The sequence below is a fragment of the Mauremys reevesii genome, linkage group 25 (assembly GCF_016161935.1).
Source record: "Mauremys reevesii isolate NIE-2019 linkage group 25, ASM1616193v1, whole genome shotgun sequence".
Classification (NCBI taxonomy): domain Eukaryota; kingdom Metazoa; phylum Chordata; order Testudines; family Geoemydidae; genus Mauremys; species Mauremys reevesii.
This window is the reverse complement of record NC_052647.1, coordinates 5,734,066-5,743,462: the sequence shown is the minus strand read 5'-3', so window position 1 is coordinate 5,743,462 and position 9,397 is coordinate 5,734,066. Positions and strand designations below refer to the sequence as shown.

The 9,397-nt window shown below is 45.2% G+C and overlaps 1 long non-coding RNA gene across 2 annotated transcripts in view; it reads right to left on the bottom strand.

Annotated features, from left to right (window-relative positions):
• The window catches only part of LOC120391433, a 341,872-nt gene extending 339,341 nt beyond the window's left edge, over positions 1-2,531 (bottom strand). Inside the window, exons 1-3 of one of the 2 annotated variants that reach the window (XR_005591308.1) lie at positions 2,449-2,531; positions 1,816-2,009; positions 592-606 (exon numbers count right to left, since the gene is read on the bottom strand). This is a non-coding gene — a long non-coding RNA (uncharacterized LOC120391433). Of the gene's footprint in view, positions 1-591; positions 607-1,815; positions 2,010-2,448 lie in introns of those variants that run through there. The other variant, XR_005591307.1, reaches the window with a different exon arrangement.
• Between the last annotated feature and the right edge of the window lie 6,866 nt (positions 2,532-9,397).

The window sequence follows — 9,397 nt, the reverse complement described above, 5'->3', positions numbered from 1 at the left end:
AGGCTGGGGCACAGCATACCACCCCGTCACATAGAGGTATCTAAAATGGGCCTGATCATAGGCCAACAGCATGAGCAGAATATACACTTGTGTCTGCAGCACCAGAATTCACATAGCTAGGTACCCATCCATGGGAACAAATTCAAGTTTTGTGGACAAAACTTAGGCACCCATGCTTGAAAACCTGACTCACTGTGGCCACCGCATAAGATCAGCCTTACTGAGTCAGTCCAATGGTTCATCTAGTCCAGTATACTGTCTTCCAACAGTGGTCAATGCCAGCTTCTTCAGAAGAAATTAACAGAACAGGGCAATCATGAAGTGATCCAATCTCTGTTGTCCAGTCTCAGCTTCTGGTGGTCAGAGGCCTAAGGACACCCAGAGCGTGGGGTTGCATCCCTGACCATCTTGCCTAATAGCCGCTGATGGACCTGTCCTCCATGAACTTATCTAATTCTTTTTTTAAACCCAGTTATACTTTTGGCCTTCACACCATCCCTTGGCAATGAGTTCCACAGGTTGACCATGTGTTGTGTGAAGTTGTACTTCCTTATGTTTATTTTATACTCGCTGCCCATCCGTGAACAGAGTTTAGATCCTGGTTTCCTAGGAAAAGTCAGAGACATTATAAAACCAGGAAGTCTGTAATTTGGCATGGAGTAAAGAAACACAACAATAATAGAAACTGTTGTGAGATTGGTGGGAAATGTACATTAATGGGCTACCAGATCTGAAGTCCACTGATGACTCAGGAATCTCTTAGTGTTAACTGGTGAGGGGCACAGAGTGGGTGCCGAGGGGTGTGGTATGTACATTCTAGTTCACTAAAAGATTGCCATATGAGTCTCAAATAAATGCTCATGTCACCAATATCATTGTGAAACACATCTACAGATGCAGTGTAAAGAGCCATGTCTATGCATTGAAAATTACATTCTTATGATCTGTCTAGGGACTAGTCACCAGGAAAGGTGAAAAAATGGTTTTCTTTCAGGCAAGAAATGTTTCTCCATCTGTTTGTTTACATGTAAATTAAGCATGTAGGGTTCACATTCGGTTCAGAAGGACTGTGAGAACTTCAAAGAAAGAAAAGTAACAGGAAGTAGGCAGGGGGTGGGGACCCAATTTTGGGGTACACCTCAAAGGTTTGCTCTAGGATATTTGGGCGACAAAGAAGACACCCTGGCATCTTTCACTTAGGAAGTAGATGGACAGCGAGACAGACAGCGGGGTCGCTATCAGGCTTGGTTGAGAACGTTGAGTGAGAAACATCTTTAGACAGGAGGTTAACCTGTTGGTTAAGTTTAGTCTCTAGGAGCATGTTATGATTTCATTATACATGTAACCATTTTTGGCTTGCATTCTTACTCACTATCACTGGAATCTCTGTTCTTTGATCATCTCTGCTCTTGTTTTGGCCTTCACACCATCCCTAAGTAATAAAGTATAGAGTCTAAAGTAGAAGTAATAAACTGGTGTGTACTGTTCCATTGGGAACAGCAGGCCTGGTAATTCTGTGAGTGTTCAGTGGATAAAGGTCTGGACACTATACGGAATGGTCAGAAGACTCGGGGGGTGGTGTGTGCCTATCATTAACCTGTACAAAGAGTCTGGGGTCTGAGGAGGCCTGGATGGCAGTGCTTGTTTTGCCAGAGCCTGGTCATTTTAGGGAACTGAACCACAGCAGACACAGACAAGACTTCCTCACTCTAAGGGCAGGCGATGGTAAGGTGCCTCATAACCCTGGAAATTCCTGGGGTGTGTCACACAACTCTATTGGAATTCTCTTTGTTTCTCTGCCTTCCTTCTAATTACCAGCAAGGGTTGCCCTCAGTATGTTGTCGGTCTTTTCGGAATAGGCTCCGGCTTCTTATCACTGGCAAAGGCATCTTTTGTCCTAAGGTTCGGCTGACCTGCTGCAGGAGAACAGGAAACAGCTCTGGGAGCAGCTCCTGCACAGCTTCGCTTGACTGCAGTGATGACACCACCTCAAAGATGGCACATGTTGCCTGAAAGGAGAGCATGGTAAAAAATGAGATCTCCTCCCACCCTCTCTCCCCTTCTGATATCTGCTGTACTGAATTCTCACTTCTGCCAGTAACTTGAATGACTGCGAGCAACTTCCTTAACTCGTGGCTCAGTTTCCCACATCTATAAAAATGTGTATGACCTACCAAGGCATGTTGTGAGTCCTAAGGAAGATTTGCAAAGCACTGTGAGAAATCTGGTTCAAAGACTTTCTAATTGCCAGATATTATTAAGTAAATCAGCCACGTACTCTAAACCTGCCGTATTTGTTCCACAGACAGCAGAGCTGGCCTCAGGGAAACAGTACATCAGAGGAGAAGTGCCCACACAGCAATATTCTACCACACTTCTAGCTTTCCAGCAGCAGGATTGTCACAGGGCAGAGGAAAGCCTGAAAGGCGTGTCTGTCATCTAACTTACTGAGAGAGGTTCAGCAGCTGCCAAATGCCTGTCAGTTTCAGTCTCTGAGGTGACGCTTCCTTCTTGGCTTGTTGAAGTCTTTATTTTTTCTATTAGGACCTGTAGGACTTGAGTGGCAAGCAAGGGGTCTCCCCCCAGAGATCTCCACAGCTCAGTGGTGTCACTGCAATTTAATAGAAGTTACATGTGACCCCTGGACTCTTTTGTGGCTCAGATTGAATGCGTCCTATTTAAGTAAAGACCAAATGTTCTCCTTGCCTATGATGAGAAAGTTAGGAGTACTGTCCTCCTTTAACGCCACCCGTGTTTAAATATTGAGTTTCCAGTTACAGAACTAGGTTAAGTGACCTAGTCTTACTGCAGCCTAACCATTAATACTAGACTTCAGAACGACAGGACACAGAGCGCCAACCTCAGTTCCTGTTTTCCCACTTCCCAGTAAATATGGACTCATGAGCATGTGGCTCCCAAAGATCCAGGGTTTGGAAGGCAAGTTGATGAAAGAAAAGCCACATTCCTACTAACTGGACATACAATTATGAGAACGAATATTCATGGCCATCCTAGGTTCCCTTCACAAATGGTGTCCCTACACTCTGTTTGCCAGAAGCTGGGACTGGGCAACAGGGGATGGGTCACTTGACAGTTACCTGCTCTGTTCATTCCCTCTGGGGCATGTGGCACTGGCCACTGTCGGAAGACAGGATACTGGGCTAGATGGACCTTTGGACTGACCCACTATGGCCGTTCTTATGGTCTTAGATTCCAACACTGATAACTGATAACTCAGTTAGGGATCTTTAAATGAAATGATGGATCTGCTTCCAGTCCAGTTTTAAGTCCCAAGGACGGCAACTCTATTCTAGCAGCCACACCCTCACCGATACTAAGCGGCGGTCTGATGACAATATTGGCCCTATTCTTTGTAATCAGCCAGGGATTGGACTTGAAGCTGTCATGCTACCAGGAAACCAACAGCCACTACTAATTTCCAAAGTGAGGTCAATTCAGGTGTCAGGCCGGTTCCAGGCACCAGCCCAGCAAGCAGCTGCTTGGGGCAGCAAAAGCCCTGGAGCCAGCCCTGCTAGAGAAGTAGATGTTTCCAACAATACACTCCAGTTATACCAGTAAAGTTAGGTCTTTAGGATGTCAAAGCAGTTATGAATTAATGGAAACAGAATGACACTTAATTTCTCTCCACACCCCACCTTACCATGCTCTTGGACCTTCCTGGAGAAAGACCCAGGCTATTAACCATCAGGAATTATCCCAAAATGTCTGCTGTTTAAATAAAGCCATACATCTCCCAGTAAAGAGGTGGGATCCATGTTTTACCAAGATGAATGCAATAGGTAGCGGTATATACCTGTCCATCGGCAGGTTGCTGAGTAGGCTGGAGATCACTGCCTCTAGGTGATGGTGAGCTAGAATAGACACTGCCTCCAGCAGGAATTGCCTCAAGCTGCCCTCCTGGATAGTAGCCATATGGCTATATATTATATCCAGAATAGCTGGCACCTGGAAGGAACAAAACCAGAAAGAAATGTCCCTTTTTCTTTCTCTCCATTCATTCTACAGAATCAAAACCTTTATTTAGACATTTGCTGCTTTTTTAGAAACTCCTCAAGAAACAAATGTTCAAATATGTCTGTGTAACTTTAACCCACAACAATTGCCCACACTTGGCTGTAAAAATTAACACTGACACACACACATACAGTGAAACCCCACTATAACACGATGATCGGGGTCCAAAAAATTGGATCGTGCTAAATGCGGGGTCGCAGTATAGCGGGGTTTCCATTTCAAGCTGGTCAGTTTCAAGCCGGTCGATTTCTCTTGGGCAGAAAACTGCTTTCATTTGTGAACTGCCCACAGCAGTAACTGAAAGGGTGGAGCTCCAACAGCAGGGACTCTCAGCCATGCAGGGAGAGAGGGAAACACTTGGGGAGAGCAGGGGAGATGTGCAAGGGGCAGAGGAAGAGAGAGGAGCAGCCGGGGAGAGAGTGGCTCTTCTCACCAAAAGGGTAAGTGGGGGCAGGTGGGAAGAGGCAGTGGGGGAAGGCACATTCCATTTTTTGCTTTTTATTTGTCCTTCTGGGGCACTCCAGCCTCTCTCCCTTCACAAAGCCCCTCTCTCTCTTTGTTTTTTTTTCTCTTTTGCGCTTCCGCAGCACTCCAGCCGCTTTATTTATTTATTTAGTTTGTGCTTCCACGGCGCTCCAGCCACTTTTTTTTTTTTTTTGGCCTGGGGCGGCCGGAGCCACCTTACAATCGCGTTATACCCGAATTCGTGTTATTGCGGGGTGCATTATAGCAGGGTCAGGGGCGGCTCTAGCCATTTCGCCGCCCCAAGCACGGTGGCACGCAGCGGGGGGCGCTCTGCCAGTTGCCGGTCCCGTGGCTCCGGTGGACCTCCCGCAGGCGACTGGCAGAGCGCCCCCCGCAGCATGCCGCCCCAATCAAGCGCTTGGCGTGCTGGGGCCTGGAGCCGCCCCTAAGCGGGGTTTCCCTGTACATACCAGGTAATTTAATGTGGTGGTGCCCAGCTATGCATTAAATAAACCAGCTGACATGCACAAAAGAAGGCTTTGCTTGCCCAGATTTTGCAGGTGTGATTTAAGCAGCCAAATGCGACCATTTACCTCGAAGGATGCACAGTTCATAAACAACCACAAGCACAAAATATGCAAGTGCTTTAAACACAGTGTGCAAATGCCTGGGACTATGAACAGGTGACGACCTCTCATATTCATTCCTAGCCCTTCACATCTTCAAAACACTGTGCAAACGTGGCAGTTCTGCTGCAAGGGTTCCCTGTCCTGAGGCCTTTTACCAGCCTTGATAGACGATTTGTGGAGTGCTCCTTTCATCTAGCCCTAACACACTGGGCTCCAGAATAAGGCATATAAATAGTGGTTCCCAAAGACACTATAGTTTTCTCCCTCCCTTCTTCTACTCTTAAAGGGTACGTCTACACACCAAAAAAATCCCACAGCAGTGAGTTTCAGAGCTCAGGTCAACCTGGGCCTGAGGGGCTTGCACTATGTGGCTAAAAGTGTAGCTGTTCCTGCTCGGGCTGCAGCCCAGGCTCTGAAACCTTGCAAGAGTGTGGGTCTCAGAGACCAGGCTCCAGACTCACTGGGAATGACTACAGGGCTATTTTTCTCCAGGTAGTCCTTAGCCATAGGCCTCCTAAGAACTGGATGCCTGCAAGTGCCAGTCATTCTGTCTTCTTTTCCCCAGAGTCTGTTTTTTCAAGCCTTTCTTGGCTGAATACTGTGGCAACAAGCCAGACAAATAAATAACCTACCATCTTCCTTTTCCCTTGGATTCTCTCTGTCTATTTCTATTGATTCTGCCATTGCCTAGTTTAGGGTGGGAACAGAGATGGAATCGACTCTATGTCCAAGGGGGAGAAACAGCAAGATTTTTGTTCATTACACATGAGGGCAAAGAACTAAAAGCCTAGAGTTTAGGCAGAAAACCTCTCCAGTTTCCTGTTTTACCTGGTCCAGCATGGCATCTCCACACTCCTTTAGGATGATCTTTATCCACAGTCCAGCTACCGTGGCACAGGTGGGGCTGGCAGACAGCATACCTTCCACTGTGGCCTCAATAAAGTCTGTGGCCTGTTCTGGGGAAAAGTACTCACTAACAACCTGGGAACAAAGCAAAAACAGGAGAGACTGCAATGATGTTTGGCTCCAGCACTTGTAAAAATGGAGGCCTAATCTCTCTATGGAAAAAGATCTATTCATCAGCAAATTGCATCCGACGAAGTGGGTATTCACTCACAAAAGCTCATGCTCCAATACGTCTGTTAGTCTATAAGGTGCCAGAGGACACTCTGCTGCTTTTACAGATCCAGACTAACATGGCTACTCCTCTGATTAATTAACAATTTGTTAATTAGCCTCATGTCCAGCTAGCCATTTGGGATTAAAATTCTCTCCATAGTCTATATACTACATTTTTGTATTCTACACTAATGATATCAGGTTTGAGGCAAAGCCTCTGTTGCACAGTTAGCACAACATTGTACTGGAGATGCAGGAGGTAAGTTTCCAGTTTGTATTCTCTTAGATACACTGCATCTTTTTACAACATATACAATTAAGTCAAGAGAGGCATGCACACAAATATAGGCTAAGGCAAACCCACAAGGTGACAGAATGAAGACTGGATGGGTTCTCAGCTTGATGTTCCACTAACAGTTTTTTCTCATGGATGGCTGGATAGGTATATGTGTGTGCATCTGCGTGTGCATTTTCATGGGCGTGCAACATTCTGTGGAATCTGGATTTACATGGCATTCATAGAACACATTATGAAAAGCATCTTGCTGGTTACTAGCAATGAATGCCCCGCGCCCAACGCTTGCTCCAAGTACGGAAAGGCATCATGAAAGCGTAAATGTAAGATGAAGGGTGCCTGGTCACTAGAACATCCGCACAAGTTTTTTGAGTCAGTTACCCTGGCCATTTTGGAAGATGCCTGAAACAAAGCCTCAGGGTCTGGAGCTGTTGTTAGTTCGTCACAGAGACATCTCAGCTCCTCCTCCGCTGACCCCAGGTTCATGGGCTGGCCTGGAGTGGAGAAAAGGAGAAAAAGTACTGTAATGACTAATGAAACTGAACCTCTACTGCATGGACATTCATACAGAAGGATCCATGTGCTAGGCTGTTATCAGCATAGTGTAAAATCCTGGCCCCATCAAAGTCAATGGCAAAACTCCTGTTGACTATAATGGAGTTGGGATTACACCCTAAATGTCTGAAAGTTAACAGTAGTGGTATGTTCTTGTGACTGATACAGGATTGAACAAGCACCGTATTCAGCTTGGAGCAGCTTTCTGGGTATGTCTAGTTTCAGTAGCATCTCTGCTCTCACTATTTACATCTAATCTCATATTCAAGTACAACTCATGCAGGTAGCTGTGAGGTTCCAATGTAGAGGTGAATCCCTCCACCAAACTCTCATTGTAAAAGAGATGGGGCTGGACAAAACCTTCGGCACGAAACCCAGGCTCATCCGTCACTTCTAAACAATGCTGGGATTTCTATGTTGTACAGTCAAAGACTGGAGTCCCTTATTCTGTTTCTGAATCACCAACACTGGTTTTTAGGACTGATTAATAATAATTAGAAATAGGGTGACCAGATGTCCCGATTTTATAGGGACAGTCCCAATTTTGGGGTCTTTTTCTTATATAGACTCATATTACCCCCCACCCCCTGTTCCAGTGTTTCACATTTGCTCTCTGGTCGCCCTAATTGGAAATGGCCTTAAATGACAACCAAGCTTTATCCCTTTACATCTAACCATTAGGTGAAAAGAACATCCTACTCCAGGGGTCGGCAACCTTTCAGAAGTGCTGTGCCGAGTCTTCAGTTATTCACTCTAATTTAAGGTTTCGCGTGCCAGTAAGACATTTTAACGTTTTGAGAAGGTCTCTTTCAATAAGTCTATAATATATAACTAAACTCTTGTTGTATGTAAAGTAAATAAGGCTTTTAAAATGTTTAAGAAGCTTCATTTAAAATTAAATTAAAATGCAGAGCCCTCCAGACTGGGACCTGGGCAGTGTGAGTGCCACCGAAAATCAGCTTGAGTGCCGCCTTCGGCCCCTGTGCCATAGGTTGCCTACCCCGTCCCACTCTTTCACAAAGGGGAAAATGGCCTACACTTACTCCAATAGCTTTGACTGCTCATGACAGAGGGCTGCTGCAAGAACTTTTGTTTAAAGAATTATTCCAGGAAACCCCTCCTATACAGCCAGTGGCAGGGTAAAGAGAAGGAAAATGGTTAGTACCAAGGGCTTGTCTACATGGAGATAGTCAAGAAAGCTAATCCAAATTCATTTTCAAACTGCATTAGTTAAACTTCATTAAACACCTCTGGGGATACACTTATTTAGAATTAAAGGGGCCTTATTTCAGGTTAGTTTAATTCATGTAATTCACTAAAATTAAGAAGGGCCATTTTAATTCAGAATCAGAGCATCCACACGTGTTTAATGCCACCTTAAAATTTACACCTTTAGTTCATTTGGATTAACTCTCCTCAGTGTCCCTGTGTAGAGAAGCCCTAAGGAACTGAGCAGTTATCTACCTGGTGCAGACCATTTATTATTTGTACAGTTCCCAGAAGTGTGCTAGACTCTTTACACATCATAATCTTCTCTTCTAATGAGCTATTTACAAGATGCCCACAACTCTGTTATCTAAGTGCCAACAGACAGGACAGAAAGAACTAGACAGGCAGAAAAATGGACAATACAACAGTGAAAGAAGGTGAAGAATTACTTATACCTGCTAATGGTCTCCTCACCTTGTATACAGAGAAGGCAGCTGATACAGTCAACCACCCACTGACGAGATGTGGCCAGTGAATCACAGCTGTATGGTGCTATTGCTCCAATCAGAGATCCAAACTGATGAAAAGTTTCCTGAGTCTAATTAAAAAAGAATGAAGAATGAACGTTCTCCAGCAGTACTAGACTTCACTTGCCATCTTTATTGTTGATACCAGTCAGCTCTGTGTTTTGGGGGGACCAGGGCACAGTATCTAGCTTGTGTGACTCATGAAGGACACCCCCAACCCCCATCTCTGTTTGAACCAAAACCGATCAGAGAAAAGGCTTGCAGAGAACAATGAAGGGTTTGGGGAGACACACCTAGAGGCCTCCTGACAAGGGTGACAAGATTAAGACATCTCCATTTGCATACAGAATGAAGATCAGAGACAACTCCCCTAGCTTCAACTGCATTAAAGAAGGTATAGGGTATAGCATAAAGAATGAAGAACAGAGAACTGCACTGAACTCTGGGACCAGAAAGCAGGGACGCACTGAATCATGGGAATCCCTGCTCCAGATGCTAATGAACCTATGTGTGCACACACCCAGCTCAGCAATTATCAGACCAATTCAAGTAATAAATCTTTG